The 19174-nt window shown below is 43.3% G+C and overlaps 1 protein-coding gene across 1 annotated transcript in view; it reads left to right on the forward strand.

The window, feature by feature from the left end:
* The window catches only part of WDFY2 (WD repeat and FYVE domain containing 2), a 151543-nt gene that overhangs the window by 10711 nt on the left and 121658 nt on the right, over positions 1-19174 (forward strand). The gene's annotated exons all lie outside the window — the stretch shown is intronic.

Below are 19174 nucleotides of genomic sequence, written 5' to 3' on the forward strand. Positions count from 1 at the left end.
AAATAAAAAAAACTATACACAAAATCAGTGAATCAAAAAGCTGGTTTTTTGAGAAGATAAACAAAATAGACACCCCACTGGCCCGACTGACAAAGAAAAAACAAGAGAAAGCAAGAATTACCAGCATCAAAGATGAAAAAGGCAACATAACAACAGACACCGCAACCATTAAGAACAAAATTAGAAATTACTACAAAGCACTGTACTCCAACAAATCAGAAGACCACCAAGAAATGGAAACGTTCTTAGACTTCTACCACCTGCCAAAACTTAGCCCAGAGGCAACAAACAACCTGAACAAACCCATAACTGAAGCAGAGATTGAATCAGTGATTAAAGATCTCCCAACAAAGTATATCTTTTAATTCCATTTTCCACAAACTTGTTGAAGTACTCTCATTCAAGCAGACATAAACTTCTGACATATGTGCTGTGAAAGATGAAGTCGTTTTCCACATGCGGTTTTATAATCTGATGACAGGGGACCAGACCTGATGGGAGCCCAGCAGTGGGTCTCTGCCAGCACTTCTGCTTTGGCGGCTGTAAGATTTGTACTGCCCTGGGGATCTGCAGTGCTTGGGCGTGGCCACTCGTCCATCACCACCGTCTCCTCTCCAGCCTCCTCTCTTGCCCCTTGTCCTAGCTGCGCTCCCTCGACACACTCTGCATGCATTTGTTAAAGCACCGCTTCACATGCATTGCCGTCATTTGCCTTCTACCCTGGAATCCTCACTGCAGTGTCACTCAGGGCCTTCTAGTTTGAGGGCTAGAACACAGGAGACAAAATTGGAGCAGTGCAGGTTTATGTTGTGTTTGTTCACAGGCAGGCAAGGAGTCATTCTATAACCAGTTGTCTCCTAATTATATGTAGTCATGGAATCTCTTAGCATTCTTTTTTTTTTTAAAGATTTATTTTATTTTTATTGCAAAGTCAGATACACAGAGGAGAGGCAGAGGAAGATCTTCCATCCATTGATTCACTTCTCAAGTGGCTGCAACAGCCGGTGCTGTGCCGATCCAGAGGCAGGTGCCAGGAACTTGCTCCAGGTCTCCCACGCGGGTGCAGAGTCCCAAGGCTTTGGGCTGTCCTCAACTGCTTTCCCAGGCCACAAGCAGGGAGTTGAATGGGAAACAGAACTACAGGGATTAGAACTGGCACCCATATGGGATCCTGGTGTGTTCAAGGCTAGGATTTAGCTGCTAGACCATTGTGCCAGGCCCCCTTAGTGTTCTTTGATGCAGAAACCAGTTCTGACATTTCTTGGCAGGAGACTCAACCTTCTTGCAGAACCCAAGGACAGGGATGTAAAGTGTCTTAGGTGTGGAACTGAAGACCACAGCATATGGAGAACCCAACCCTCCCTTCTCTGGTCAGTGTCTGTGTCTGCTGCATTCTTCTTTTGTGCTCTCTCTGGCTGTCTCGGTTTCTTTCTTAGTCCACGTGGCAGAACATGGCTGCCAGCTGCTACCAAATTTTACATGCTGCAGTCCACATAAGCAGACAGAGATTGATGTCAGGGTCCCAGGAGAAGTTGCAGAATTCCCCGGAAATGGACTTAGTGGTCCTCCCCGGGTCGGCTGTCCCCTTTGTGATTGTGGCCAGAGATGGGGTCATGGTGCAGGACAACCCCTGCTGCTGTCTGTGGCTGAGGAGAGGAGTGAGCTGAGGGACAAATGTGAAAGAAGTGCTGTGAGGTAGTCAGCAGTCCAGCAGGTGCCCACCTGGCTGTGTGGGCGTGGTTGTCCACCCTGTTCTTGTTTGTTGTGCCAGCAGCAGATGAATCATGAGCACTGACCTTTGCTTTTTCAAATCCTGACTGCCATTGTTCTGTTTTGCTGTGAATCTGCTCATGTAGCACTTGAGATATTCACGTAGCCATTGTCTCTCTCATGACTTCATTTGCTGACTTGACACATGAATTGCTGTTTTACTGAAGCAAATACATGGTAGGAATGAATAGGTTTTTCAGAATAAATGCTGAGCAAAAGCCATTGTTATGTGACAAATCTCAGCATTCGTGAGTCGACCCATATTGTAGCCAGGTTTCCTAAACTCCAAATCAAAACACACGTGTCAGTAAAAGACTTTCTTCCCCTGATGGATAGACTTGCCAGTCTATATTTATGAAGTCTATATATTTAATAAGATGAAATTTTGCAAATAGCATGGAACTATTGGAAGCATATTTAGGCACAGTGTATATTCTGTCTCAGAGAGAAGGCTGAAAAACCTCAAGTGTATAATAGTCACTAAGTTATTTTCTTTGAATATGTACCATGTGCCAGGTGCTATGGCAAGGCCCTTATGAGCCTTTTCTCATTTGAGCTCACAAGGTTTTTAGCAAAGTAGTGTTTTACTTTGATCTTGAAAGGTGAGGAAACAGATGTAGCCAGGAAGAAGCAGTGTGGGAGTGTGCCCCTGGCTCTTCACCCCCACAGCCCTTCTTCCTTCCAGCCTCACTGTGTTCCACCACCTCTCGGTCAGGCTCTGTTGAGGGAGGTATAGGAGGACACGAATGAAACCTCCAGGGAAGTCACAACAGGCTGACCTTGGGTTTTCAGAAGGAACACTAATAACCTAAGCAGAAGGAGGGGGAGCCAACCCCTGAGGCGTCCTGTCTGCAGCCCTGTGGCTCTCTGTTTGGCTGGCTCTTAGTATTGATATTACAGAATTATGATGGAATGAAAATGATCCAGATTAGTAGAAACTGTACTTTGAATTTTGATGACTTCCCACACTAGCAATCTACAGCTTTGTGCTCTCTCATGACTTGGGCAGCTCCCAGTTAGCCACACCATCGCTAGAGTAAATGCTCAAGATGCTAGAGTGCCCTGTGTTGCCAGTGTTGTTTGAATCCAGGTGTTCAACAATTAGTTGAGACTGTCAGTACGGTCAGCAAACAGGCTTTGTGTTAAGTGGTTTTGTTCTGAGCATGTTTAAGAAAGGTTTGCTAAGCTGTGATGTTGGTTAGGTTGGGTTATGGAATGTCTTTTTGACTTAATGCTATTTTATGATGAATTTATTGGAATATAACCCCAAAGTAAGGTCAGGAACATTTATAGTGTGGTGTATTGGGAGGTCTTTGGCTAGAAAAACCTCTCTGTGTTCCTTGGATTAGTACTGGCTTTTTGGCTTTGGTCAAGGAGTAACTGTGTCTGTAAATGAGTTCCGTTAGAATCTTTTACCCTGTGAAAGTGATGATGGTTTCCCCCACCCCCTAACTATGCCCATGTTGTGTTTCAGGCCTACTTTTGCTGCTTGGTGTAGGTCCTCAGATTAGGATGAATGTTGTAGTCTAAATCGTTCTATCTAGAGACCTGGTATTGAAGACTAGGTTAACCACTGTGTGTTTCCTAAATGTGTGGTTTGTTTTCTACTATTGTTTTTATTCTGGAGAGGACATTCCTTGTGGGGGTTTAAGTTACAGGTGTGTTGAAGTAGTCATGCATTCAGCCCTCAGGGAAGCCTAATGGGTTCTGTGGAATCTGAAGCTCCCTTAAGCGCCACCCCCCCCCCCCCCCCAGTCGTGTGTCTGGAGGGGAAAGCCTGCCTTATTGCTTTAGATGCTGTAAAGGGTTGGGAAGTACCTTTTTGGAAACACTCTGTGGCCTTTCTGTTGTACCTGCAGCACTCAGTTCATCAACCTTGCTGGACTTTCCCAGTGACATTTGAGCAAAATATTGAGTGATGTGTTCTTTGTATGTTATAATGGAAATAATTTATCTATAGTTTAAGCTGTGGATTTGTCCCTGGGCTATTGTCAGATGTTGTCCTAGGACTTGAGTTACAGCAGCCCTTCCCTCCCCTCTCCTCCCCTCCCCTGTAAGGCCAGACCTGGGCCAGGTAAAAGTAGCTTGGAACTGCATCTAGGTGTCCCTCTTGGATGATTGCACAGGGACCATCTTCTACTCCTGCCCCAGGCACGTTAGCAGAGAGCTGGTTAGAGATAGAGCAACTGTTGGCACAGTAGCCTAGCGGCTAAAGTCCTCACCTTGCATACCCCAGCATCCCACATGGGTGCCGGGTCTAATCCTGGTAGGCCCCCTTCCCATCCAGTTCCCTGCTTGTGGCCTGGGAAAGCAATTGAGGACAGTCCAAAGCCTTGGGACCCTGCACCTATGTGGGAGACCTGGAAGAGGCTCCAGGTTCCTGGCTTCAGATTGACTTAGCTCCGGGTGTTGTGGGCACTTGGGGAGTGAATCAGTAGATGGAAGATCTTTTTCTCTGTCTCTTCTCCTCTCTGTATATCTGACTTTCCAATCAGGAAAAAAAAAAAAATTGAGCAGCTGGGCTTTGCACCAGCAGTTACATGAGATGTTGGTGTCAGAGGTGGTAGCTTATAACTCCCTGCATAACAATATTGCCCCTTGCAATTTTCTTATGCAACTGAATATATTCCTGAATATATTCTTGGATATATTTCATGCCAGAATAGATTAAATTACTTTGTTTAATAACATAATATATTTTACTATTCTGTTAGGGGACATTTTGGTTGTTGCCAGGTTTTCCAGCTCCCGTTCCTTTTTCTCTCTTCTTCTATTGCACACAGTGCTAAAACAAGCTCTACAGATATTATTGGCTAGCATTTACAAAAATAATTGCAAACATTGGGGCTGCTGCTTGAATAAATGTTGATTTGTGTGTGTGTGTGTTTGCATATGCGTGTGTTAGTATGCTGAAGTAAGTATAGCATGGGAAAATTGTATCTTTCCATTTTGCTCTTTGCCTATAATGTTGTTTTAAATTTTTGTAAAAAAGTAAAATATATAGAAAGGCACATAGTTAAGTGCACTGTTGAAACCTGATTGCTCGTAGTTACCCATGTCAAGACATTGAATGCTGTAGACACCTCTGAAGGGCTGTGTGCCCTGTCCTGTTCACAACCCCCAAGAGGAAAATATTATTTGGATTTTGATTTCTCAGTCTACTTTGCATAGAATTCTAAAAAATATGGCTTTTTAGCCATCAAGAGATTAGCATTGTGATAAGAGTTCAGAATTGACTATTGGCCCTGAATAAATTACAGAAAGTGGATATAAGAACTAAAAGCAAAGTGAGAAACGGGGACATTTAGTGTTAGAGCAAGCAGCACTCTACAAAAAGACGGTACCTTGAAGGATGCCAGTATTTAAGAGCTCAGAAAAAAATTTCTTTAAAAGTTCACATATTTTAGACAGGGAGATATTTCAGGAAGAATAGTACAGTGTTTTAAAAAGACATTTTGTGCTACCTTGAAATTTCAATCAGTGAGATTGCCTCAAATATATGCATCCATTATATGGTGCATTAAGCAGCCCAATTTTCATCTGTAAGAGCTAAACTGATTCTCAGGGAAGGCTCCTAGGAGATTTGCTTTAGAGCGGCCTTAAAGGTCCAGTTGTTAGTTTATTCTGTTTTGTAAACTCCCCAAAGAAGTCCTTTCTGTCATTGCTGATTGATCAAAAATGAACCGAGGCCTAGGCACATGCCATTCTCACTATATATATTTTTTTCTGATTTATAACCCCATATAGAAAGTAGCTGTAGAAATGGTAAGGATACATTTTTTTAAAAAGATTTATTCATTTTATTACAGCCAGATATACACAGAGGAGGAGAGACAGAGAGGAAAATCTTCCATCCAATGATTCACTCCCCAAGTGAGCCGCAACAGGCCGGTGCTGCACCGATCCGAAGCCAGGAACCAGGAACCTCTTCCGGGTCTCCTGTGAGGGTGCAGTGTCCCAATGCATTGGGCCGTCCTCAACTGCTTTCCCAGGTCACAAGCAGGGAGCTGGATGGGAAGTGGAACTGCCTGGATTAGAACCGGCACCCATAAAGGATCCTGGGGCTTTCAAGGCGAGGACTTTAGCCACTAGGCCATGCCGCCGGGCCCGGATGCATTCTTTTATGTGAAAGGTTCACTGGGCTCTGGGGTTGAGGGACCAATGTTTGCAGATGGGTATGTGTAGATAGCACGTCTTTTATCCCAAACAGTTTAGAGCTAGGATGGGCCTCTGTCTTGGACTCATTATTGTACCATCTCGATATTTTGTCCCAAACGTAGCTTTTTTTTTGAACCAATAACCAACTACTTAATTCCTTGCATTAATAATTTTTATGATTGTAGAATTTCATGGATTTGGGAAGAGAAACTTAATTTTTTTTTGAAAGAGCTTATTTTTATTTGAAAGATTGAAAGAGAGAAGGAGAGCTAGAGATAGAAGGTCTTCCATTTTCTGGTTCACTTCTCAAGTGGCTGTAGTGACCAGAACTGGGTCGATCTGGAGCCAGGAACTTCTTCTGGGTCTTTGATGAGTGTTCAGGGTCCCAAAGGCTTGGGCCATCTTCTGGTGTTTTCCCAGGCCACGAGCAGAGAGCTGGAAGGGAAGCAGAGCAGCCAAGATGTGAGCTGGCACCCATATGTGGGTGCCACAGGGTGGAGGATGAGCCTGTTGAGCCCTGGTACTGGCCCCAAGTTAATTTTCTGTAAAGATTTATTTATTTGAAAAGACAAGTTGGAGGGAGGGAGGAAGAGAGAGCGAGCAAGAGAGAGAAATAGAGGAATATTCCATTTGCTGGTTCACTTTCTAAATGGCTACATTGGATGAGGCTAGGTCAGGCTGAAGCCAGAATCCAGGAGCTTCATGTGGGCCTACCAAGTGCGTGCAGGGCCTCAGACACTTAGACTGTTGTCTGCTGCTCTCCCAGGTTTGTTAGCAGGGAGCTGGATTGGAAGTAGAGCAGCTTTGACTCACATTGGTGGCTATATGGGATGACAGCAGCATCGTAGGTGATGGCTTAGTCCACTTGCCACACATTGCTCCCAAGGTAAAAGTTTAGTTTGCCATTTGACTCCTACTTGGGGTATTTTATACTAATGGGAACAGGGGAAGCAGCTTTGTTGACTCAGTAGTTTCACATTTACCTTTATTTAGAACAAGTATAGAAAATGTCATTTCTTTTTTTTTTTTTTTTAATTATTTATTATTTAACTTCAGTAATTACATTGTATTATGTGACACAGTTACATAGATACTTGGGTTCTCCCCACCCCTCCCCAAACCCTCCCACCATGGTGGATTCCTCCACCTTGTTGCATAACCACAGCTCAAGTTCAGTTGAGATTTCCCCATTGCAAGCGTATACCAAACATAGAGTCCAGCATCTTATTGTCCCGTCAAGTTCAACGGCTTCTTAGGCATACCCTCTCTGGTCTGATGACAGAGCCAGCAGAGTATCATCCCAGTCAATTGAAAGCTCCAACATACCATCAGCAAAAATTTACATCATTATGGAATTAATTGACATAGTAATGAGTAACCAATATGTTAAAAGTAAATGCGGGTTCCCAGCCACCTTCTGTGACCACCTCACCTATACTTCAATCTTAGTTTATACACAACATATAACATTCAAAACATAACATGTTATACATAACATCGTATCATCTTAAATTAAGGCAAACATGTGGTATTTAACCTTTTGGGATTGGCTCATTTCCCTTAGCATTAAGGTTTCCAGTTTGGCCCATTTGGCCACAAAGAACTGCATTTTGTTTTTTTTAATAGCTGAGTAGTATTCCATGGAGTAGATGAACCATAGCTTTCTTATCCTATCCTCTGTTGATGGGCATTTTGGTTGTTTCCATGTTTTTGCAATTACTGAGTGTGCTGCTATGAACATAGGAGTGCATGTTGGTTTCTCATAGAACAAGTGTTCTGGATATATTCCTAGGAGTGCTATTGCTGGATCATACGGTATGTTGAATTTGAGTTGTTTGAATATTCTCCATACTGATTTCCATAGAGGCTGTACCAGCCTGCAGCCCCACCAGCAGTGGAGTAGGGTTCCCTTTTCCCCGCAACCTCGCCAACAAGTGTCGTTGGTGCTTTTATTCATGTGGGCCAGTCTTACTGGCGTTAGGTGGTACCTCATTGATGTTTTAATTTGGATTTCCCTTATTGCCAGGGAACTTGAGCATTTTTTCATATGTTTATTTGCCATTTGGGTTTGTTCCTTTGTGAAGTGTCTGCCCATTTCCCGTGCCCTCAAAAGATGGAGTAACATCCCATGCTCCTGGATAGGTAAAATCAATATCATTAAAATGTCTATACTGCCAAAAGCAATATATACATTCAACGCAATCCCAATCAAATTGCCCAAAACATTCTTCATGGAACTGGAAACAATGATCCAAAGGTTCATCTGGAAGCACAAAAAACCACGGATAGCTAGAACTATCCTGAAGAACAGGAAGTTAGCAGGGGGAATCACAGTTCCGGACCTCTGGACATACTATAGGGCAGTGGTTATCAAAACAGCATGGTACTGGCACAAAGATAGAGAGGAAGATCAATGGAGCAGAATAGAAACACCAGAAGGAAACCCACACAGATACAGCCAAATAATCTTTGACAAAAAGACAAACGACAACCCAGGCAAATGGGAAGGTCTGTTCAATAAATGCTGTTGGGACAACTGGTTGATAGCCTGCAGAAACAAAAAAATAGATCCACATCTCTCACCATACACTAAGATCAGATCTAAATGGATAACAGATCTAAACCTACATCCAGAAACCTTCAAACTTTTGGAAGAAAATGTTGGAAACACACTGGAACACTTAGGGGTAGGCCCTCACTTCCTAAAAAAGACTCCAGATGCAGTAGAAATCAAGACCAAAATAAACAATTGGGACCTCATCAAACTAAGAAGCTTCTGTACAGCTAGAGAAACAATCAACAAAGTAAAAAGGCAACCCACAGAATGGGAGAAGATCTTCGCACACGACATAGGTGATAGAGGGCTAATATCCAGAATATACAAAGAGCTACAAAACAACCAAAATGTCAAAACAAGAAAATGTCATTTCTTAATGAATTTAAAAAAAGAAATTGATATGACCTTGAGTTAAGTAAAATGCATTCTGAAAAGGCCTACTGAGCACTTGTCTGTTTAGAAAATCTAAGGGTTTTTTTTTTTTTGCAAATAAATGGATATGTTATTATGTATTATGTACTTATTCTATGAAACTATTAAACAATTTTTTAAAAAAGATGTATTTTTTTTTTGGAAAGGCAGATTCACAGAGAGAAGGAGAAACAGAGAGAAAGATCTCCCATCTCTGGTTCATTCCCTAAGTGGCTACAGTGACTGGAGCTGATCAATGCAAAGCCAGGAGCCAGGAGCTTCTTCTGGGTCTCCCACTTGGGTTCAGGGTCCCAAGGCCTTGGCCTGTCCTCAACTGCTTTCCCAGGCCACAAGCAGGGAGCTGGATGGGAAATGGAGCAGCAGGGACATGAACTGGTGCCCATAAGGGATCCTGGTCTGTGCCAAGGCAAGGATTTAGCCACTAGGCTATTGTGTCAGGCCCAAGAAAAGTCTTTTTTAAACATCTGATTTACTTATTTTTGTTATTTTTTGCAAGAGGGACAAAGAAAGATCTTCCATCTACTCCTGAAAATGCTCATAGCAAATAGAACAGACCACCCTGGAGCCTGGAGTCCAAAACTCAGTGCGCATGAGTAACAGGGACCCAAGCACTTGAGTTGCCTCCCAGGGTGTGCATTCATCAGCAGCTGAGTCTGAAGTAGAGCCCAGCATATCAGACAGTCAATTAACTGCTGTGCCAGACGTCCACCCCCCCGCCCCCCGGCGAAAGGGCTTTTTTTGGAACCCACGTGTTGAGTTTTTACCCAAGTACATATATTTTATTGTTATTTTAAACTGATATTTACCTTTGGTAGCATTCAACTATTTTTTGCAGATATGGAGATTAAGGCAACAAAGATCTTTTTGCTTTTTTGTATCCAGTAATTGTTTATCCTGTTTGGTGTGACTGCAACATTTACTTGTAAGACTCTCAGATAGAAGTGTGATGTTAGGTCTAGTGTCTGTTAATGGACAGCAGTCATAGAAAACAGACATTGTGATGTGTTTCCATGACTCACTCTCTGGTTATCTGTATTTGTTGTATTTTTGATTGATTGAGACTTCAGATAGGGACACTCTTTTAGTTTTGGCCTTTATAGCTGTCTTCTCCCCATCCCCTGCCCTCCCAGGAAATGTAGTGTGCCTCTGTTTTTTGTCATTAACACAGAAGTAGGAAGAAAAAATGTCAAAGAAGGGCTTGGTTAATCTCTTTGTTCTGTATTTGAGCACAATTTTTTTTTTTGGTGTTATGAGAAAACAGAAGCACACAAAAGCCGAAGTTGGAATTAATTAAAAATTATGTGTTTTGCTAATTTGAATTCATCAAGTGTTAGTGGCTAAGAATGCTTATCTTTGAAAATTATTATGCAACTAAGTTTTCAGCGTAAATACCCATATGCAGGCAGTTAGCTTTGTTGAAGTGCCCACTACCTAAAGGTACTCCGAAAATATTTGTTGGATACAGAATATAAACGTCTCTTGCTTGTAAAATCTATTACTGATGCTCAATTTGATCCCTCTGCATGTGTTTGAAAATGAATATGTTCACAGTAGCTCCAGAATTTGGGGGCTGATATTGCGGAATAGCTGCGTAAGCTGCTGGTCAAGAAACAAGCCTGCTATATTGTGCTGCCAGCTCTAGTCCCAGCTGTTCCTCTTTGAATGCAGCTCCCTGCTGATGCGCTTAGGAAGCCAGTGGATGATGCATCACCCAAGTACTTGGGTTCCTACCACATATGGTATAGACAGACCCTGGTGGAGTTCCTGACTCCTAGCCCTGAGGTGGCCCAGTCCTGTGTGTGTGGCTATTTGGGGAGTAAACCAGACTGAAGCTTTCTTTCTCATTGTGTCTCCTCCCTTCCTTTAAAGACTTATTTATTTGAAAGGCAGAGACAGAGAGGTAGAGACAGAGAGGTCTTCTCTCAGCTGATTCATCTTTCTGGCCAGGCTAGAAAGAAGCCAGGAGCAAGGAGTTTCTAATGAGTCTCCTAAGTGGGTGCAGAGGCCAAAGCACTTGGGCCATCTTCTACTGCTTTCCCAAGCACATTAGCAGGGAGCTGGATGGGAAGTGGAACAGCTTTGACTTGAACCAGTGCTCATATGGAATGCCAGCATCTCAGGTGGCAACTGTACTCTGTAAGCCACAAATTCAAGTTCTTGCTCTTTCAAATAAATAAATCTTTTAAAAAAGTATTGTCACATTTTATTACTATAATTTGGATGGTAATCACTATCGTTTGTTTTATCTTTAAAAAAAGCAAATCTGTAATTTTCAATGAATACATGTTTCATTGTTGAGGCTTTACCCCATTATTTAACATATCTCCTTACATGAGAGATAATCTCTTAACATCTATAAAGCATTCCATAGTTTGTGATTTTTTTTAATACTTCATCATTTGATTTCACTAAAGTGCTGTGGAATAAGGGGCTCCTAACAACACTTGCCTATTTTATGTTTTTTGTTTGGCTGCACCCTGATTTTGCTCAGCTGTCAACTCCTATCTCACACAACTCAGGATGAAATCCTGATTAGTACAAGCCTGTTAGGGTAAGTTCATTCCATTTTCCAGAGATTGGTTTAGCATGTGACCTAGTTCTGGCCAGGGATATGAGAAGGGGATGTGGGTATGGGAAGAGAGATGTCTGGGAAAAAGGTCCCTCCCTTTTTAAAAGGGATTCAGAAGAAGGAAGTGATCCCTAATTGTTTGCTTCCTCTTGTTGTGATTTGATGTATTTATCTGTATATTTGTGACTGAAAGGAGAGATAACCTAAAAATCAATCGACCTGCTGCATATGGTGCAAGAGAATCATGGGAAGAGCCAGTCACCAAATGAACCAACCCTGGAGCTGCCCTACTGCTTGACTTCTTGTTACCAGACAAGACATTTTCATTCCAGTTATGATCACCCTTACTGACAGTGGGACCATTACTGCCGTTTTATAGGCAAGGAAACTGGGACTGCTAGAGTTAAAATAAAATGATGATTAAATAGCGAATTCGCTGTTGAAGCCAGAATTAAGCACATGTGCTTATTCCTGGTCTCGTGGCCTTCCTGCTTCATTCTGTGGCATTCTATAAACAGCCCTGCCTCCCTGCTTGGGAAGGATCTAGCTTACCAAATTTAGGTATTTGTGTTTGAAATGCATTTTAGATAGTGTTTAATTATTTGGCGGTTGATAACCTGTAACAGACACAGCTTTGAAATTCTTGCTGATTTTATTACGCATTCTTCTTAACTAACCTAGAGTTTTATTTGTATGTTGAAATCTTAGAGAAAATTTTTACAACTAATTTTTTTGGTTTTTTTTTAACATATATTTTTATTGCATTTCCTTTTTTTAAAAACTAATTACATTGCATTATGTGATACATTTTTTTATGCACTGGGATTCCCCCCGCCCCTCCCAAGACCCTCCCCCCACGGTGGATTGCTCCACCTTGTTGCATTTCCATAGTTCAAATTCAACAACTAATTTTTTGACTATCTTATGAGTATGCATTTCAAACAATTTGTTAAATTCCACCTACTCTTATAGATGTATTTCCAGAGGTATACCAGATTCTGGAAATGAGGTGATCCATTTGTAAAACAGTGTGTTAAAATAGCTGTCCAACCAACCTGTTGGGCTTGCGGGGAGTAGCAGGGGTTTTATGCTTTTTAACAGCAAAGTTTATGGTTGACTGTGAACATGAAGTTCTGTGCACCGGTGTTCTTTGTGCACCATGTTCGGTTTCCTACCCTGTTCTAAGCTCCTTCTTCCTTCCCTTTACTGGAGATGGGTAAGAAGGTTGTGCTACATTCCTCTTATCACAGTGGCAAATGGGGCAGTGTTCAGTCTGAGTGAGTTTATTCGTAGATGAACAATTCAATTTAAATACATCTAATGCCATGATAAAGGCACTGTCATGGGGGAAGATCATTTTTTAAAAAGATTTTTTAAATTTTTTATTGGAAAGTCAGATTTATAGAGAAAAGGAGAGACAGAGAGAAAGATCTTCCATCCTCTGGTTCACTCCGTAAGTGATTGCAATGGCTAGAGCTGAGCCAAGAGCCAGAAAAGCCTCCTCTGGTCTCCCACGCAGAACTTGGACCCTACTCGAGTGCTTTCCCAGGCCACGAGCAGGGAGCCTGAAGGGAAGCGGGAGAAGCCGGGACACGAACTAGTGCCCATATGGGATCCTAGTGCATATAAGGTGAGGACTTCAGCCACGAGGCTACCACGCCTGCCCGGTCAGGAATTTTTGAAGACAAATTATTTTTGGTGGTGGCTAGTAAGGAAGAAAGAAGCAGCAAAGCCCAGCGTGATGGCTCAGTGGGTAAATCCTCGCCTTGCATGCACCAGGATCCCATATAGGTGCCCGTTCGTGCCCCGGCTGCTCCATTTTCCATTCAGTTCCCTGTTGGTGGCCTAGGAAAGCAGTTGAGAATGGCCCAGAGCCTTGGACCCTGCACCGTATGGGAGACCCGAAAGAAGCTCCTGGCTCCTGGCCTTGGATCATCTTAGTTCCAGCCATTGCAGCTTCTTGGGGAGTGAACCAGCAGATAGGGGATCTTTCTGTCTCTCCTTCTTTCTGTAAATCTTCCTTTCCAATAAAAATAAAATAGATATTTGAAAAAAATAAAAAAAAGAAGCAGCAGCAAAGATGTCTAAGATATCCCAGTCTCCAGAGCAGGACAGTTTGTGACTCCCATCCTCCCGCCCATTTCCGGAGTGGAAGTGACTACCATGTTGGAGTGACCTGGGTCAGAGCACCATCTGCACCTCTCCGCCCCCTTGCTCTTCCAAGGCTGGAGGGTTGGCTGGTTGCAATGAAGACAGAAACAAGATGAAATCTGAGACTGTCTACCCATTAACGGAATGACTGGGCAGTTCACACAGCTGTGCTGCTCCTTGCTTATCAGATGAAGAACTTAATTTTCTTTTTAATTTACATGTGTGTTTTTTTAGATGGGTTTTTTAAAAAGATTTATTTATTTTTATTTGAAAGTCAGATATACAGAGAGGAGGAGAGATAGAGAGGAAGATCTTCCGTCCAATGGTTCACTCCCCAAGCGGCTGCAATGGCTGGAGCTGAGCCAATCTGAAGCCAGGAGCCAGGAGCTGTTCCAAGTTTCCCACACGAGTGCAGGGTCCCAAAGCTCTGGGCCATCCTCGACTGCTTTCTCAGGCCACAGGCAGGGAGCTGGATGGGAAGTGGAGTAGCCAGGATTAGAACTGGTGTCCATATGGGATCCCAGGCGTGTAAGGCGAGGATTTTAACCACCACACTATCGCGCCGGGTCCATAACTTTATATGTGTTTTTTAAGACAAAAGGACGCAGAGAGATAGAAGGAGAGCCCTCCAAATTCCCACAACAGCCAGGGTTGGGCCAGGAACCTGGAACTCAGTCTAGGTCTCCCAGGTGGTAGCAGGAATCCAGGTTAGTGAAATGCTTTCAAGAATGTGATCTTGAGCAGGGGTGGTTGGGCACCTTTGGAATATTTTCCAAATTCTTAATTTCATTTAAAATAAATCATTCTGGAAACTGATTAATGGCAATAGAAATTCAGTACCGTGTAATTGTTTAGAATTCTTCCTTAGCTATGATTTTTTTTTTTTATTTAAAGATTTTATGTCTCTAACATTCTAAGTCTCAGTTGAATTAAACCATGTGATGTCCTGATAAGAGTATTTAATATAAAGATTAGCACAAGTGATATCATATGTAGCTTTTTACTCACTTTTTTTTTTTTTAAGATTTATTTATTTTTATCGGAAAGTCGGATATATGCAGAGAGGAGGAGAGACAGAGAGGAAATGGCCAAGTGGCTGCAGTGGTTGGAACCTAGCCACCGATCCGAGGCCAGGAGCCAGAGGTTTCTTCTTCCCACACGGGTGCAGGGTCCCAAATCTTTGGGCCGTCCTCAACTGCTTTCCCAGGCCACAAGCAGGGAGCTGAAGGGAAGTGGAGCTGCCGGGATTAGAACCGGCGCCCATATGGGATCCCGGCGCGTTCAAGGCGAGGACTTTAGCCACCAGGCCATGTCGCCGGGCCCTCCAAAAATTATCTTAAGTTATAAAAATGGAAAGTGTGTTTTAACATCTGCATGAGAATGGGTGAGCCCTAATTTGTAGTTTATATGTTGCTTTGTGCTGTCATGAACAGAAAACTTGACGCGTTAGTAATGTCTCAAACATGTGAAGGCATTGCTTTGCTCTCGTCACAAGAAGAGCCAAGGTGGACATTCTGTTGCTGGTCAGCAGTCGAAAGGAGCCATCACAGACCCACACTCCTTTTGCTTTGCTGTTCAGCCATTCTTGGTGATCTTGTCATTTCGAAGGCTCCCAGTGGCTGCTCTCCAGTCAGCAGTGCCCCTGGTTTCCAGGCAGGAAGGAGTAGGAGGGCAGATAGCCACAGGCATACACTAGCTGCGCCTGTTCCCAAGCAAGGCCTTCCTGGAAGCTCAGTTGAGTGACTTCTGCTTAGAGTACCTTACTCAGAGCTGTGTCATGCTGCCACACCTAGCTGCATACAAGGCTGGGAATGATAGCTGGGCTGGGCCTGTTGTCATCAGCTGGATACAATGGAAATTCTGTTGAGAAGCATTGCAAAAAGAGTTCTGTGTTTTTGCCAAATTAGTGGAACTATGGAAGAATAAAATCAGAGAACATGTATAGCAAATATACTACAGGGTGAATGCTACCTGAGTCATGGCCCGATGCTTTCTAGTGTAGCTTAGCAAGAAACTGGAATTGGGGACCCAGCAGGACTCGAACCCAGGCACTCTAATATGGGATGTAGGTATCCCAAGTGGTGTGTTAACTGCAGTGCACGTGCCTGGCTTGATTGCAGTTAATATAAAGGAATGTATTTTGTTTTTGCCTTTTTTAAGTTTAATTTTGTTTTTGCTGCTGTTTACATTAATTGAAAAGGGTGTATTATTCCCATGAAGGCCTCTGGTAAGGGGAGGAGGGTCCAGGTCGGTGGAACAAGTGTTTCCAAGTTTTTCTTTTTCTCCTCTGTCCTGGGATTGGAGGGGAGGGAAGGTGAGGGAGTCGCTCCTCACTGCCAAACTACATCAGCACCTTGGGATGGGGGATGGTCATGTTTTGAAAGGATTTATTTACTTTTATTGGAAAGCAGACAGACAGAGAAGATTTCCCGTCCACTGGTTCACTTCCCCCAGTTGGCTGCAATGACTGGAACTGAGCTGATCCAAAGCCAGAAGCCAGGAGCTTCTGGGTATCCCTTGCGGGTACAGGATCCAGAGGGTTTGGGCTATCCTCTGCAGCTTTCCTAGGCCACAAGCAGGGAGCTGGATGGGAAGTGAAGCACCTGGGACATGAAGCGGTGCCCATATGGAATTCCGGAGCATGCAAGGTGAGGACTTTAGGTACTAGGCTACCTTGCTGGGCCCTGCTGTGAGTTTTTAAGGGCTTCTTCCAGAAGTGATACACATCTCTTCCATGTGTCAAAGCAGATCTCGAGATCTGCCTGAATTGAAGGGGACTGGGAGCACTGTCCTTCCATGTGCTCAGAAAGAGGAGCATCAGGGCATTTGTGAACAGACTGGTGGCTAGTGCAGCATTTTGAATGTGCAGTGTGAGTTGAGGTGCCATCTAGAAAGCTTTCAGAACAGTGGCTCGGGTATAGTTCCAAGTGTTTTTATTTTTTTAAATGCTCATACGAGAACTTAGCTAAAGGAATTTCTTTTCTTTTTCTTTTTTTCTTTAGGGTTTATTTTATATATTTGAAAGGCAGAGAGACAGAGACAGAGGTTTCCATCCACTGATTCATTCCCCAAATGGGAGCAGCAGCTGGGACTTGGCTAAGTCGAAACCAGGAGGCAGGAACTTCATCCAGGTCTCCCCTGTGGGTGGCAGGAGACCAAACCCTGGGGCCATCTTCCACTGCTTTTGCAGGTGCAATTGCAAGGATCTGGATTGTAAGTGGATCAGCTGAACTGAAACTGATGCTAATACAGGATGACAGTAGACCTTAAACTGATAGTGTAACTTGCTGCACATGACTCTGGCCCCTAGAGCGATTTTGTTTCTATCTATCTATCTATCTATCTATCTATCTATCTATCTATCTATCTATCTTTAAAAGACAAAGTTAGAGAGTGAGAGAGAAGGTTCCTTATGTTGATCCAATAACCAGAATGGGGCCAGATAGAAGCCAGGAGCCTAAGCACTTGAGCCTTACCTACAGCTTCCCAGGGTACACATTAGCAGGACAGAGCAAACTGGGACATTTGTAATATGATACAAATGTCCAAAACCATCTTAAAAACAAATTATCGAAGCCAGCTCAGGGGTATGTCAAGCTGATCCTTAATCCTCCACCTGTGGTAGCAACATCTCATATTGTCCCAGTTGGTGTTCTGGCTGCTCCACTTGCCATCCAGCTTCCTGTTCATGGCCTAGTAAAGCAGTGCAGGATGGTCCAATGTCTTGGGCCCTGCGTCTATGTGGAAGACCAGGAGGAAGCTCTTGATTCCTGGCTTTAGGCCAGCCCAATCTAAGTGTTGGGGCCATTTGGTGGGTGAACCAGTGGGTAGAGGATCTCTCTCTCCCTCTCAAGTAAAACAAATAAGATCTTTTAAAAAAATTTACTAATTTATTTATATATTTAAAAGACAGCATCACAGAGAGACCGAGAGAAAAAGAGAGAGACAGAGACTGAATCTTCTGACTAGCAGTTCATTTCCTAAATGCCTGCGATGGCTGGAGCTGGGCCAGGCCAAAGCAGGGAGCCTGGAATTCCATGCAGGTTTCCACATAGGTTGCAGGGGTCCAAGCATTTCAAATATCTACTGCTTCTTTCCCAGACTCCTTAGCAGGGATCTGGATCATAAGCAGAATAACTGGGACTTGAAACTGGGACCCTATGGGATGCTAATGTCATAGCCTTCCACTTAATCCACTGTGCACAGTGCAGACCCATTAGAAATGGTTTAGATATTTATTAAATCAACCAGTATTTGTTTTTTGCTCTAAGTTTATGTTGTTGTAATAAACCTGTGAAAGATAAAAAGACTTTCAGGTTCTTAAGATAGTTTCCAAATGAGATTTTTGTGAAAACTTATTAGCCTGGCTCCCATCCCCCACCCTCTCTCCCGCAAAAACCCTCTTATTTATTCTAATTCCACGAAGAAGGTGCTTGTTAGGAAGAAAATCCAATGAAGCGTTTAGTGTACTTTTTACAAGATTGTAACATCGTTAACTCTGATATACAAAGAGTAAAGCTCTAGCAAAACTCTAACCTAATCTAGTTAATAAAAAAATTACTAATCATGTTAGACATCAGATATATTTAATGGCAGTAATTCTTTAGCTGTGCTTGCAGGATTTGACTGATTGGGAGGGAACATTCCACGACAAGAGAGGAAATCGTTTTAGACAATCCATGTCCACATGAAGTGCAAGTGCAAAGTTCATTCTTATTGTGATATCCCTCATTCAGTGCATCATGAAGTTCCTCTTCTCTCTCAAATCTCTTTTCTTTCCCCTTAACCCTCAGTTTTTGTCCTTTTCCCATCCTGTTTCCCCATAAATGAGCAGGCGTTTCATGGTCTCAGATTCCTTAGTGTGGAACTTCTATGAAACAGGCAAAATCAAGAACCCAGGGGCAGACCTGAAATCCCTTTTGCCATTTCAATAAAAAGTTGGGTTGAGTCTTAATACATTTCAACAAATCCGTCCATTAATGGATTTTTAAAAAAAGATTTATTTATTTTTATTACAAAGTCAGATATACAAAGAGGAGGAGAGACAGAGAGGAAGAGCTTCATCCAATGATTCACTCCCCAAGTGGGCGCAATGGCCAGTGCTGCGCCGATCCGAAGCCAGGGACCTCTTCCTGGCCTCCCATGCGGGTGCAGGGTCCCAAAGCTTTGGGCCGTCCTCAACTGCCTTTCCAGGCCACAAGCAGGGAGCTGGATGTGAAGCAAGGCCGCTGGGATTAGAACCGGTGACCATATGGGATCTCGGTGTGTTCAAGGCGAGGACTTGAGCTGCCAGGCCACCGTGCCGGGCCCCATTAATGGATCTTGAAAATGAAATTGCTAGAAGTTCGTCACTGGGGCAGGCAGTGGGGGGCTGTTCTTACTTGGCAGGATATGGTGCAGTTTGTCTACCTTGTATCCGTGAACCCACCTGTTGCTTTCACTCATGACTCCATTTCAAACTCTCACTGTCATCATCAGCTTCAACCTGGGCCTGATTATCCCATCTTCTCACAGAATGGTGCTGGAATCTTCCTGAA

The sequence above is a fragment of the Ochotona princeps genome, chromosome 12, assembly GCF_030435755.1.
Source record: "Ochotona princeps isolate mOchPri1 chromosome 12, mOchPri1.hap1, whole genome shotgun sequence".
Lineage (NCBI taxonomy): Eukaryota > Metazoa > Chordata > Mammalia > Lagomorpha > Ochotonidae > Ochotona > Ochotona princeps.